This window comes from Anabrus simplex, chromosome 2 (genome assembly GCF_040414725.1).
Source record: "Anabrus simplex isolate iqAnaSimp1 chromosome 2, ASM4041472v1, whole genome shotgun sequence".
Taxonomy (NCBI): Eukaryota; Metazoa; Arthropoda; class Insecta; order Orthoptera; family Tettigoniidae; genus Anabrus; species Anabrus simplex.
The window spans coordinates 1,207,243,577-1,207,259,134 of NC_090266.1; positions in this window are offsets into that span (position 1 = coordinate 1,207,243,577).

A 15,558-nucleotide genomic window follows, 5' to 3' on the forward strand; every position below is an offset into this window, starting at 1 on the left:
TGTCGGCTAGTATCTAATAATACTGGGATAGGAAATATTAACATGTTGACAGAGATTACTCAGGAATTTGTATGTTTGTAACGAAATCCTGTTCCTACTGCCTTCTCTAGGCTACAATCAGCGCCTCTACCGACTGAACAAAGGACTCATATCTGTAATAAGTAGTTTATAGCCACATAAAGCGTCCATTTTATTTGTAGGGTGTTTTATGCTGAGAATAAAGGAGCATTACTAACGGGGAATTTATTGTGATATAAACGTGTGGAATAGAGGCGATACTCTTATTTAGTGTTCTGTTGATGTAAAATCTTATCACATCAATAGAACAGTTGATGTTATGCGTTAGTAATTGGCCTTAAATTCAATAATTTCTCTACCAAAAAGTGGTACCGTACCTAACGTTACTTTGTTCGTACGATTTTGTAAAATAAGTGAAACAATGTGTAACGTAGCTTTCGCAGTGATCGCAATCCCATGAACCTTAAAACTGACAGCATATCTGTAATGGAATATCTTATACGATCTTACTGTAATTCTTCAGAATTTCATTTAGTACCATGATAATATTTCTAGCCTCTTTAATAACACTATTTGTGGTCAGAATTTCATGTTACTTGACCTAGTTTTACGGCTAGATGCCCCTCCTGACACTAAGACCATATGGAGAGAAGTATTCACTACCGCATGTTTCTGTAGTGATCGGAAGTGTGGCAAAGTGTGTGTATATGAAGATTTTTGGACTAACATAAACTTCTAGTCTCCGATCCAGAAGAATTAATCGGACATGCTTAAAATCCCTGGCTCAACTGGGATTCAAACCCGGGATCCACTAAGCTGAAGGCAGTTACGTTGCTCATTCAGCCGAAGGACTAGACATGAGGTGCAAGGATCAACAATAACAAACTAAGCTAACAAAATTAATTCTGTATGTTTCATGATTTCGGATGCTTTCGTAAATTTGCCTTCATTTATGATCTGTTTACGATGGTCTCTCCATCCTAAAGGCTTTTTCAGAGCTACTACCAGCAGATAGATTTAGGCTGCTCCTAACATGTAGGACAGACACTCTTTACAGCCACTCTCCTGGAGTACAGACGCTATAAGTCAGCAGGTGAAAGATGATCAAAACACGTGCAGGATGGAGAAGGAGCTTCTTTTCCACCACCGTGTAACTCCATGCGCTGATTTCCAGAAAGTGTCAGTAAAGAAGTGTTCTAACAGACTGCCAATCACCTTACCCTCACTCTCTGCCATTCCTCTCGCCAGTGCCTTTGGGCATCAATTTGTTTGGGTCATGTCCTGCCTGGTGGTCTGTATTTGTGATGAGTTTTAATGGACATTTTCTCCACTAGCGGGCCAGTCTCCCTTCCTGACAAGGAGTCATCAGCCCGAAGCCGTTGGTAGATGCAGTAAGTGAGGTTATTTACTGTCACCAAAAACATCCTAAGGTGTATGCAAGAAAAGACCATAGAGACAGAGTGAGAAATGAGGTGGAAAGAAAATTGCAAGAAGGAACTGACAGTGCCAAGCTAATGTGCATTGGGAACCTGATTCGAATACGAAATCGAGAATACCAAAAATACTTCGAGAAAACGATCACTGGAAAGATAGCTAGAAGATATGTGGAATGCGGTGGATGGACTTGGTAGTTGAAAGCATCGAAGCAGGAGGTGTGGACAATGGCACAATAATGGAGGAGAGAGATAGAATAAATTGCAGGGCTTTGCTGCTTTACTCTATCCAGAGTGCGTCTGTAAATCGGAATGAATGAAGAACAATATGTGTATTTCAACTGTAAAAGTCTCGGTCGCTAAGTTGTGTACGGGTGATCCAGTCTCTGAAGTTCGTCTTTAATAAGTAGACATCGGATCTTCAGGTTGTTTTCTGTAAGACCCTATCAAGCCTATCTGATACAATTATCCATATTATGTACCTACCGTCAGTGTAAATTGAACTTCTTAGCACCTATTCGTACCTTTCCGGACTTTAAGGCCTATTTTTGCTTTTCTAAGTCCGTAAGAAACTTTGCTCGCTTTATATCTTGTATATTTCATAAAATAAGCAATAATATTATTCATTTGTTGTATTAAGTTTTCACAGTACACATCTAAGGGGGAGATGCAAGCCAAGTAGTAATATAATGTTTAATTTATTATATTTATTAAGTATTCACAGTACGCATCTAAGAAAAAGATCCAAGCTAAGCAGGTGAGAGGGAGGGTGTGGAGTTTGTGAGACAAGCCTGAAACTGGAAATAGGTGGGTTTTACCGTTACCCAGTCATTGGTCTCGCACATTCACTAGACCGAGTATCAGCGGAAATTAAAAATCAGTGGTTGCTTCCAGCGCCTATTTTAACAAGGTGGAGTACATGGTTACAGGATCTTCAGTATTACAGCGTCGGAATATTACCCACAGTGTACTACGAGAGAAGAAACGAAGGGATGAACTGGCATATATTCGTGCTAATTTCACATTCTTAACAAACACTACAAAACTACACTCAAGTTCATAAAAAAAAAACGAAACACCTTGAAAGACTAGAGGTAGGGAGTTCATATTCACAGGACATGTTCATTAGTATTTTCTGCAAAATACGATTAGCATTTCAGTCCCCTAGGTTCAGCATGTGTCCTGTTGCCTACTAGGCATTGGGTCATCCATGGGCACTGATAACTTGTTCATTGCCTGATGACATCGACGCGTATAAGCCGCAAATGGCGTCTTGGGGTATAGCCATCCATGCTGCATTCACCTGGTTCGACGGTTAATATTTGGTGGTTGGCATTGGGTCACAGCGCTGCACTCGTCGTTTCACCATATCCCACACATTTTCGGTTGGCGACAAGTCCGGTGATCGGGCGCGACAGGTCAACACTCTGACATCCTGTGACAACAAGAAGGCACGTGTTCGTGCAGCAGCATGTGGTCGCGCATTGTCCTGCTGAAATATGGCGTCTGGGGTGTCGTGCAGAAAGGGTATGGCTACGGGTCGCAGGATGTCATTCATGTAGGTCAAACTGTCACGCACCAACTGTGATTTGTGATTGTACCCATTAGCGCCGCACACCATAAGGCCTTGAGTTGGCGCTGTGTGTCTTGTGCGAATGCAGTCAGTGTGATTCCTCTACCCTGTCTGCGGCGAACCAAAATGCGGCCATCATTTTCAAACAAACAGAACTTGGATTCGTCCGAAAATACAATCTTCCGCCATTTCTGTCCCCATTGGTGTCGTTCCATGCACCATTGCGCTGTAGCATGTTTATACACATTAGTCAAAGGTAGGTGGAGAGGTGGACGACCTCCAGTAACCCAGACCGTAATAAACGTAGACGGACTGTTACTCCCGATAGCGTACGATGTGTTACACTGCTCCACTGATGCGCCAGAGCCGAGTAGGACGCAGATCCCTCTTGCACTGCCATTCCGATGAAGTGTCGATCTCCTTGGAGGTGGTCTCCTTGCAAGCAGACCCATCCCGTCGTGTTCTACGGCCTTCTGTGAACCATTATGTACACACCCGTTGCACTGCTGACACACTTCATCGCACACGAGCAGCAATTTCCCGGATGGATGCATCACATTCTCTCATGCCAATAATGCGCCTTCTTTCAAACTCACTCATTTGATGGTACGGTTCTCGCATACGTCTGTGAGGCATCCTGCGCGTCTGCTCAAGTCACACTGATCCATTATCTTCGGTTTATAGCGACAACCAGAGCCGCAGGCACATTTTACCAGTCAATAGTGCTGAACCGTGATATCGATGTGGACCTTGAACCTGAGGGCTGACATGGTTCAAATGCTAATCATTTCTTCAGAACTTACTAATACACATGTCCTGTAAATATGAACTTCCAATCGCTAGTCTTTCAAGGTGTTCTGGTTTCATTGAGCATGAGTGTATTAGAATCGTCAAAACTCAGTTTCACTGAATCAATGTCTGTGTTTACAAAAGCAGTCTGCTGAAAAACTACAGGTAACGTCACAGAAATTGTTTTGAATAATCTGCAAATGATGCTTGAGGGAAAAAGCGGCGTACAACAATTTTGTCAGATATTTTGAATGGATGTAACGCAGACCTACCAGAATGATTTAATCTTTTTAATGTTTCATTTTTCAGGTACGTTCTGGTCACTTCAATAGATTTAATCATGTTAAGGTTTCATTGTTCAAGTACGTCGTGGTCAGCAGGTTTAATCTTGTTGGTGTTTCATTGTGTTGGTCACTTCAGCAGATGTTGAAAAATCCCACTCTGCATTCAAACTAGTCCTATCCAGATATCAAGCTACACCACAACATTTTTAAATGTTGTTAGTGATATACTGCACACAGAATTATGGCAAAATGAGTGTGAAAACAATGATGGAACACATCGGAGGTAATATTTCAGGCGTTGATTAGCTATTTGCTACTTTTAGCGATTTCATTGCAGCTAAATTACGAAAATGCTACATTATAATGTCTTGCATGCTATATTTTAAGGATTTTAAAATATTAACACACTCTAATATTTCTACATGTACGGTATTCCTTCAAATGTGCTTCGTTATTTCATTGTGCCTGTTTGAAAACAAATAAGAAGCTATTTCAAAAAATGTCCCGTCAATATATGTTCCTAAAACATGTCTTTTTGGTACCTAAATATCCGAAATCTAGTCATAAAATTAAGGAGAATACTACGGAAGACGTTTCCGTTGACGCGCAAACAAAATATTTTCAGATTTTGTAAGATTTCAAGGGCATCCAATATTAAACATATATGGAAAAAATATTTCACACAAGAAATGAGTAGTGAAGTTCTTGCAGCCTTTGCGTTTAAACCAAGATGCAGGAATAACATATTCATGGGAATGAGAAATAACAAACATATGTGTATTATTTTATTCTACATTCGTCAAACGAACACACAGGGCTTAGTGTACTGATGCGTTGGAGTTAAGAATCCTTTACTCTGATCACTTGCAATCCTATATTTAGGGCTGGAATGGTGTTTATTCAGTCTCGTGAAGTCAAGTAACTTGCTGGTTGAAGTAGGAGGCAGTGGAACTTGTTTAAAACGTCAAACAATACGCTTGAGAAAGACATCACATGCTACACCAATATTTTTCGTTTTGCATGGCAGGGTCCTTAATGGGATGTAGTGACGAAGGGTATAAAGGGGAGTTTCTAGGTTTCAATTCAATAGCAATTATACTATATATATATATATATATATATATATATATATATATATATATATATATATACTTACACTTAGGTATGAATATGTCTCAAGGGAATGTTGATCAAGTTCTACAGTAATCTTAAGAGGAAAATATAATGTTAACATATTCAAGCAAAATATTTAATAATTTAAGTTGAATGTTCGGTTCGAATGTCGAATTTTATTACTTCATGCAACGGAACATTTCAGTATATTAGCTAATTCTTGAACAACTGTCAGAGTTTGCCCTATGATGCAACTGATTTGGAATGATACACCAATGAAATGAAGATCTTAAGTATTGAATGCCTGAAATATTGCCTCCGATATGTTGCAAACGAAAACCAAGCAATCATTATACGTATTACCTATACGGAATGAAATAGTCCACGTTGGAAGCCTGGAGGAGATATACTGTGTAACTAATTTACTGACTGAAATTTCAAATTTTTAACATGCGGAGCAGTTTGAAATTAAAGGCTCCAGGTGTTGTTCGATGTCTACTCATTCAAATATATAATGAAAAACATCCTATCATTCTTCCACCAAAACAATACCGCTTTTCCTCGGGACGCTCAACCACACATGCAGTAGAGTCAGCACTAACATATATCCATACAGCAATACAAAAACCCAAAGGACGAAATTTACGTAGTTTTCATTGACTTCACCTAAGCCTTTGACAAAGTTGAGAGGGGAATACTCTTAGGAAAACTTTCTGAGGTCCTGGGTCATGGTGATTACTATTTTAGTCCTATACAAGTGATATTACAATTAAACTACACCAAAGTACACGTTGGCTTGGCTCAATGTGAGGAAGTCTCCCAGACGAATGGGGTACTTCAAGGAGACCCTCTCAGCCCAGTTACTGTTCAATATCATGATATATTATGTGGTGGAGGAAGTAAAGTCTGGTGAAGTGAAGGTAATTCTATATGAAGAAGATATAATTATGATGTGTGAAAAGGACAGCCTTCAAGAGGCGTTAGACACAAAAGTGGAAATCTGGGCGAGGTGGAACAAACTAACTATAAATAAAACAAAAACAATGGCATTCAGGAAGGGTGGACGTATAGCCAACGCAGACATTTTTGCATGTGGTCAAGAAAATTTAGAAATGGTAAATCATTTCAAATAACTAGGGGTTTCCCTTCAAGTGAAAGGCACAACATTTACTCGCCACATTGAATACAGATAATAGCAGCAAAAGCTACATAGGCTATTAAGGAATTTGACCAATTACAATTATAAACGGCCTGTGCACTTATTAGACTAAAAATAGCCCCCATTGCTTGATGTGCTATCAAGACAATATGGCGTTTTCTGACCTACATATATCTGACAAGACTTAACAAAGTCAGGACGGCTTATCTTCGAAAAGCCCCCAGGAATTCAAATTTTTCTCCGTCACCTTTAGTCTACGCCTTAAATGAAACTCTCCATTCATTGAAGAGCTGATGTCATCGAACACCCTCCACCATACAAAAGCAAGTCGGAAACTCGTAGAGAAGAATATAAGGGAAAATGATGAAATACCGCCAGCGTTCTACACAGCTCCAGCCATGACTACCGGAGTGTGGAAATACATCAATTTCGAACTTCACCATCAGTACACAAGAACGGCTATCCACGAATTCCGTTACAGAATTTGCCTGCGATATGTTGGGTACCATGTGGATCCCCTCTGCCTTCGTTCACTATGCGGGCAGCAGTGCTTCCTGTATCACCTGCTGGACTGCACCAAAAGAACATGGCCCCTGAGTTCTTATGGAAACTATTAAAATGTTCTGTAAAGTTTAAATAACTGTAATTATTCCTTCTAAGAAGTAACATTCATATTCCACATTCTCACTTAAAGTTGAATAAACCTACCAATTTTGAATATTGTGTACAATGATCAGTAAAAATGATAATATATTATTTGTGTGTATCAAATTCGCGTACAAGTATTATTGCTGATTATTGCAGATTTTTGTGGATATCCACAGGGTATATGGGAGGTGAGTTATATCTTGATAATAATTAATATAAGTCTGTTAAAATAGTAAACGCGGGTAACATACAGTACCATGTGCTCATTCTATTTTTGAGCGATTATGGATGATAAAAATAATAGATCAGATTGAACAATTAAAACACCTTTTATAGCCACAAACAAATTCGAAGAGCGACAATGGTTCTGACAAACAAGTTGACTATTTCTAAAACTTCAAAACTGTCTTCTTGTCTTCAGGGATCTTAAAAGTTGCATTAGTATATATTCCTACTAACACTGACAGTTAACGCTTGTTATTCATGTCACCCACGGATATCATGATGGTTGAACACGCGGAAATATTTGGAGTACAATTCAGAAGTGTGTGTTTGAGTCATCAGTCCATAGACTGGTTTGATGCAGCTCTCCATGCCACCCTATCCTGTGCTAACCTTTTCATTTCTACGTAACAACTGCATCCTACATCTGCTCTAATCTGCTTGTCATATTCAAACATCGGTCTACCCCTGCTGTTCTTACCACCTACACTTCCTTCAAAAACCAATTGAACAAGTCCTCGGTGTCTTAAGATGTGTCCTATCATTCTGTCTCTTATTCTCGTCAAATTTAGCCAAATCGATCTCCTCTCGCCAATTCGATTCAGTATCTCGTCATTTGTGATTCGATCTACCCATCTGACCTTCAGCATTCTTTTGTAACACCACATTTCAAAAGTTTCTATTCTCTTTCTTTCTGAGCTACATATCGTCCATATAATGCCACGCTCCACACAAAAGTCTTCAAAAATCTTTCTAATTCCTATATCAATGTTTGAAGTGAGCAAATTTCTTTTCTTAAGAAAGCTCTTCCTTGCTTGTGCTAATCTGCATTTATGTCCCCTTACTTCTGCCATCGTTATTTATTTTACTACCCAAGTAACAATATTCATCTACTTCCTTTAAGACTTCATTTCCTAATTTAATATTTCCTGCATCACCTGCCTTCGTTCGACTGCATTCCATTACTTTTGTTTTGGACTAATTTATTTTCATCTTGTACTCCTTACCCAAGACTTCGTCCATACCATTCAGCAGCTTCTCGAGATCTTCTGCAGTCTAAGATAAAATAAAAATATCATCGCAAATCTCAAGGTTTTGATTTCCTGTCCTTGGATGGTGATTCCCTTTCAAAATTCCTCTTTGATTTTCTTTACTGCACGTTCTATGCAAACATTGAAAACATTGCGGGTTTATCCTAAGGCAGTCAGTAATTCAGAAGGAATGTCATCAGTTCCAGGTGCCTTGTTCCTGTTTAGTTCACTCACAGGTCTGTCAAACTCTGACCTCAAAATTGGGTCTCATCAGCATCAACAGCCTCTTCTTGTTCCAGAATCTAATTATCTATACCGTCACCTTGATACAACTGCTGGATATTTTCCAGCCATCTTTCTGCTTTGTCTTCTTTCCCTAGAAGTGGCTTTCCATCTGAGCTCTTAATATTCATACACCTAGATTTCCTTTCTCCAAAGGTTGCCTTGATTTTCCTGTATGCAGCATCTACCTTTCCTGGGACCATACAACCTTCGACATCCTTGCACTTCTCTTTCAGCCAGACTTCCTTAGCTACCTTGCACTTTTCTATCCACTTCATTCTTTAATCGCCTGTATTCTTTTCTGCCCACTTCATTTCTAGCATTTTTGTATTTTCTTCGTTAATCAATCAAGTCTAGTATCTCCTGAGTTATCCACTGATTCTTAGTTGATCTTTTCTTCCTTCCTAATATTTCTTGAGCAGCCCTGCTAACTTCGTTTTTCACGACTATCCACTCTTCCTCTATTGTGTTTCCTTCAGCCTTTTCAGTTAGTCCTTTTGCAAAATGTTCCTTGAAACAATTTCCCACACTCTTTTCTTTCAACTTGTCTAGATCCCATCTTTTTGCATTCTTTCCTTTCTTCAATTTCTTCAGCTTCAGATGGCATTTCATGACCAACAAGTTGTGGTCAGAGTCCACGTCTGCTCCTGGGAAAGTTTTGCAATCTAACACCTGGTTTCTAAATCTCTGCCTAATCATAATGATGTCTATTTGATACCTTCCCCTGTCTCCAGGTCTCGTCCACGTATACAGCCGTCGTTTGTGGTGTTTGAACCAAGTATTGGCAAGAACTAAATTATGATCCGTGCAGAATTCAACCAGCCGACTTCCTCTTTCGTTCCTTTCTCCCAATCCGAACTCTCCTACTGTATTACCTTCTCTTCCTTGGCCTGCCACTGCGTTCCAGTCTCCCATTACAATTGCATTCTCGTCACCTTTTACATGTTGTATTAAATCTTCTATCTCTTTACATGTTCTTTCGATTTTCTCATCATCCACTGAACAAGTAGGCAAATAGACCTGCACTATTATGGTGGGCATTGGTTTGGTGTCTATCTTGACGACAATAATTCTTTCACTATGCTGGTCATAGTAGCTTACCCCCTGCCCTATTTTCTTATTCATTATTGAACCAACTCCTGCATTACCCCTGTTTGATTTTGTGTTGATAATTCGGTAGTCGCCTGAACAAAAATCCTGTTCCTCCCGCCAACGTACTTCACTTATACCAACTACATCTAACTTTAGTCTATCCATCTCCATTTTCAGATTCTCTAATCTACCACAACGATTCAAACTTCTAATATTCCACGCTCCGACTCGCAGAATGTCAGTATCCATCTTCCTATTGATCGCCCCCTCTCGTGTAGTCCCCACCCGGAGATCCGAATGGGGGACTAGTTTACCTCCGAAATATTTTACCCGGGAGGAAGCTGTTATCAGTACATCATTCATATAGAGAGATCTGCATGTCCTCGGGAGTTAGTTACGGCTGTAATTTCCAGTTGCTTTGAGCCGTGTAGCAGTATCAACACAGCTAAGCCACGTTGAGTATTATTACAAGGCCATATCAGTCAATCATCCAGACTGCCGCCCTTGCAACTTCCGAAAGGCTGCTACCCCCCTTTCGATGAACCATTCCTTCCTCTGGTCTCTCAACAGATACCCATCCGATATGGTTGCACCTGCGGCTCGGCTATCTGCTTCATTGGGACACGCAAGCCTCCCCACCGCGGCAAGGTCACATGGTTCGCAGGGGAGGAAATTCAGAAGTAAACATTCAGATATAAACACCATGTACATTCGGAACAGCCGGAGTTGGGAAGTGTGACGATGGGTTCCTTGTCTTACACCGCTCTAGGGAAGAACTTTGACACCTGGACTGAGGAAGGTAATAGAGCTCACATACTAAATATATTTTGATTGAATCATAAAACCGTTTATGAAGCTAGTGGCGAGCTCTATGCCGGTTGTTTTAAACCACTCATTGTTCACCTTCACAAAGTAAAGTGTTTCCCAAGAGCTCCAATTGTCGGGGTAATTAGAATATCACAGTCATTTGGTTACCAAGTGGTTCAATGCCGGGTGGAGAGTTGTACAATAACGACGTACTTCACCCATGTAATGTATTCGATGATTGCGTTAAGGGCAATTAACTGATATTTATGTGGCTGCAGGGAGCGGTACGTGTAATTGAAATGTGTGATTTAATTTCTCTCAAATAAAATCCAAACAATGTTCCTGTGTCTATGCTTGATAGCTTAGAACATTCACAATGTTAGCACACTGGCGAGCATAAGAAATGAGTCCTGTACCTTGTTACCTAGTCATGATTCATGATATGAGAATAATAGTCGTACCGTGTGTGTATTTTTACACCCTTTCCCAGACTTACTTCACCGAAAACCTCAGATGCGATAGTGCGACGTCAGATCAAACCGAACGTCATGGCGCAAAAGCCCCAAAGGGCCTTGGCCTACCAAGCGACCGCTGCTCAGCCCGAAGGCTTGTAGATTACGAGGTATCATGTCGTCAGCACGACGAATCATTCTGGCCTTTGTTCTTGGCTTTCAAGACCTGGGCCGCTCAATTGTAATCACCTAGGCAGCGTGGACCTCGAACCAGCCATCAGATGGACGTAAAAATCCCTGGCCTGACCGGGAATCGAGGCTAGGACCACTAGGGTTATGTGTATACGTGCAGAAAATTTGCTACTCGGCAAAGAAAAGTACATCTCATAACACATGCTATGTACTTTTTACCTTGTCTTATTAGTTTCCCTACAAACGAGCCAAATATTTCAGGACCTAAGGTGTTTTGAATTGCCATAGTAGGAAACGCCGGTTATGTCATACTGTCGTTGTGTCATTGAGTCAGATGTTCAACTACAGTAGCAGATTATAGGTCTTGCTGTACTCGTAAACCGGTCATGATTTCTTAATAATAATAATAATAATAATAATAATAATAATAATAATAATAATAATAATAATGTAGAGGCGCGCGGCTGTGAGCTTGCATCCGGGAGATAGTAGGTTCGAATCCCACTATCGGCAGCCCTGAAGATGGTTTTCCGTGGTTTCCCATTTTCACACCAGGCAAATGCTGGGGCTGTACCTTAATTAAGGCCACGGCCGCTTGCTTCCAACTCCTAGGCCTTTCCTATCCCATCGTCGCCATAAGACCTATCTGTGTCGGTGCGACGTAAAGCCCCTAGCAAAAAATAATAATAATAATAATAATAATAATAATAATAATAATAATAATAATAATAATAACGACCCACTAACTAATTTTACGGTTTTCGGAGACATCGAGTTGCCAGAATGTTGTCCCACATGACTCCTTTTACATGCTACTAAATCTACCGATGCGAGGCTTGCGTAATTGAGTATCTTCAAATATCACCGGACTGAGCCGGATCGAACCTGCCAAGTTGCCAGTGCTCTACCGTGCAGCTAATCAAACCGGCATTACAGAATCCGTTTCATCATAGTTAGGACATTATACACCTCTTGAGATCCATAGTTATAAACGTTGATAAGCGTTTTCGAGACAGAGCGTTAATTACGAGCAGTCAATTCCTGTTCTACTTCCTCTTCTTCTTCTTCTGATTATTATTATTATTATTATTATTATTATTATTATTATTATTATTATTTTTTTTTTTGCTACTTGCTTTACGTCGCACCGACACAGATAGATCTTATGGCGACGATGGGACAGGAAAGGGCTAGGAGTGGGAAGGAAGCGGCCGTGGCCTTAATTAAGGTACAGCCCCAGCATTTGCCTGGTGTGAAAATGGGAAACCACGGAAAACCATTTTCAGGGCTGCCGACAGTGGGGTTCGAACCTACTATCTCCCGAATACTGGATACTGGCCGCACTTAAGCGACTGCAGCTATCGAGCTCGGTATTATTATTATTATTATTATTATTATTATTATTATTATTATTATTATTATTATTACGTATGACTTCGCTCCATTGATTCATTCCAAAATGTATTCTGGTTTTTATTTTAAATGTACTATGTTTTAACCTCAAGACACTGTTAACTCTACGTATACCAATCAGATAAAACGACGATCTGACGCAGCTACCTACAGTTCGTCCTTCCAAACGAAAAGAACATGTATAATTGTAAAATAAAACATTACCGAGCTCGATAGCTGCAGTCGCTTAAGTGCGGCCAGTATCCAGTATTCGGGAGATAGTAGGTTCGAACCCCACTGTCGGCAGCTCTGAAAATGGTTTTCCGTGGTTTCCCATTTTCACACCAGGCAAATGCTGGTGCTGAACCTTAATTAAGGCCACGGCCGCTTCCTTCCCACTCCTATCCATTTCCTGTCCCATCGTCGCCGTAAGACCTATCTGTGTCGGTGCGACGTAAAACAGCTAGCAAAAAAAAAAAACAACATATTTTATTGCTGCGTTTGCAGCGCTTATTAAGTGTATCCAATTAAACGTTTACAGGCTGAGTGGCTCAGATGGTTAGAGCACTGGCTTTCTGATCCTTACTTGGCAGGCTTAATCCTGGCTCAGTCTGGTGGTATTTGAAGCTGGACAATTACGTCAGCTTCCTATCAGTAGACTAACTGGCACGTTAAGGAATACATGTGGGACAAACTTGCGGCACCTCGGAGTCTCCGAAATCTGTCAAAAAATATAGTGGGACGTAAGCAAATAGGTATTATTATTATTATTGTTATTATTATTGTTATTATTATTATTATTATTATTATTATTATTATTATTATTATTATTATTATTATTATTATTATTATTATTATTATTAAAATAAAAGCTAACCTTCACACTCAAACCTTGTAGCTCTAAATTCGTCATAATAAACGAAAAAGAAACTAGTGAACTGTCAACAACTCCGAATAATTAAACATAACTCTGAACATGACTCCTAATTTACTAGAACATGTACTTGAACGCCCGAATTTACTGTTCTACTCCTTCGTAGGAAATGTTCGAAATTTCGTCCGTTAACTCGACGACATATTTCCATATGGTGACACCATAAAGCACTCACCCGCCTCCACACATCCACGTCAGCTCTCACAGTTGCGACGGCGTCCCAAATACGTTGTCTAAAGGTGCGTCCACACCAAGATGTTTTCATTAACTTTGTTAATAAACATTGTTAATGAACAATGTTCATGAACATTTCTGTCTGTTAATAAACAAAATAGCGTGTTCATTAACTTTTCGAACATGTTGATAAACAAAATTTCTTTGACTTTTGTGAATGAAACTTGTCATTAACATTTCGTGTTTTCGTTAACATTTCGGTTCGCACATGCGCAAAGACGCAGTTAGATCATGCAAATTCGTAGCGCGGAATACAATACTATTTTTTATTTTTAGAAATCGGCTGTCGAATCGCAAGCAACTCGTATACACCATACAAATACTTAAGTGAAGTGTAGGCGTATTTCTCTTACACTCTTACATGATCCTTGGTAGGAGTCACCAGTTGCTAGGAATCTTGAAGTTATACTTAGCCTAACATTAATGCAGATGACATTCCGATAAATTTGTATCATTTCTTGCAATTTCAGACCCAATTACTGTCAACAAGAACTGAAAGTCTTGTGGGGACATTCTCAGAAAGTTTTCAAAGCCTGTTGCATCATGGATTGAAAGTTCTGACATAAGCCTAAGTGTCCCCTGCAAACTTAATTCTAAACGCTTTTCCAGTATTTTCCTTTGCCACACTTTGCGTCTGCGTTTTTCTCTAATTGCACTCATTAAAATAATGAAAGCTGCAGCTGTATTTTCTTCTTCCTGACCCTATCCATTGTAACCTCACAAACAGATTTTGGTGTGGACACAATGTTAAAGAAGTTTGTTAACAAAAGTTTATTTGGTGTGGACACAATGTTAAAGAGGTTTGTTAAAAAAAGTTTATTAACATCTTGAGAAATGTTTTCGTTAACATTGTTTATTAACTTTGTTTCGTTAACATTGTTTATTAACTTTGGTGTGGACTAACCATTAGAGTTACCTCATCGGCAATTTCCACTTGGTACACCTAGTCTTTGAAGTGCTCCCAGAAATAAAAATCTAGTGAATTTAAATCGGAGGACCTCGATGGCCAGCTGACGGGACTATACCGACCAACCCACCGATTGGGGAAACGGCGTTCTAGCGATCTACGAACATACATACTGACGTGAGGAGGTGCCCCATCTTGCATAAGCCCATCTGCTTACGTATCTGTAGTGGAACGTCGTCCAGTCAATTATGCAGGCAGTTCCCATGGTCTATGAAGCTGGTCTCCCAAAGTTACAGCCCTAATATTTTTAGAAAACCTGTGCTGGAAATGACCTTGCTGAATGGCTTGAGGGTCTTCTTCTGCCCATGTATGGGCATTGTAAAAATTAATTATACCCTCCCACGTGAAGGATGTCTCATCTGTAACCAACACACCGTGCGTAACGTCTGCATTACGTTCACATTGTTGCAGGAACCAGGTACAGAATTCAACTTTTGGTAGGTAATCCGATTTTTGGTGATGCGCAAATTCTTTAACAGTTTGCGTTATTTCGCACCGACACAGATAGGTCCTACTGCGACGATGAGAAAGAAGCAATCGTGGCCTTGATTAAGGTACAACCCCAGCATTCGCCTGGTGTGAAAATGGGAAACCATCTTCAGTGCTGCCGACAGTGGGGTTCGAATCCACTATCTCGCAAATGCAAGCTGATAGCTACGTAACCAAAACCATGCGGCTTCTTGCTTCTTGCTAAACTTTGTTATTGTGCTGTGGGTACAATAGCTGTATATGCATTGTACGATGAGCAGTATACGTTGGTTAGATGTACCTACTTTTCTTGCCAAAATCCAAAAGTTTAAAAAAATTCCTTCTTCCCGCCGAAGCTCCGAGGGATTGCGATGCGGTCCACGTCACTCGATCCGAGGATGAAGCGAGCCTGATTCCCGGAGCCTTCGGTACACAGCGACGAACGTTCGGCTATTGGATGTACGGCGG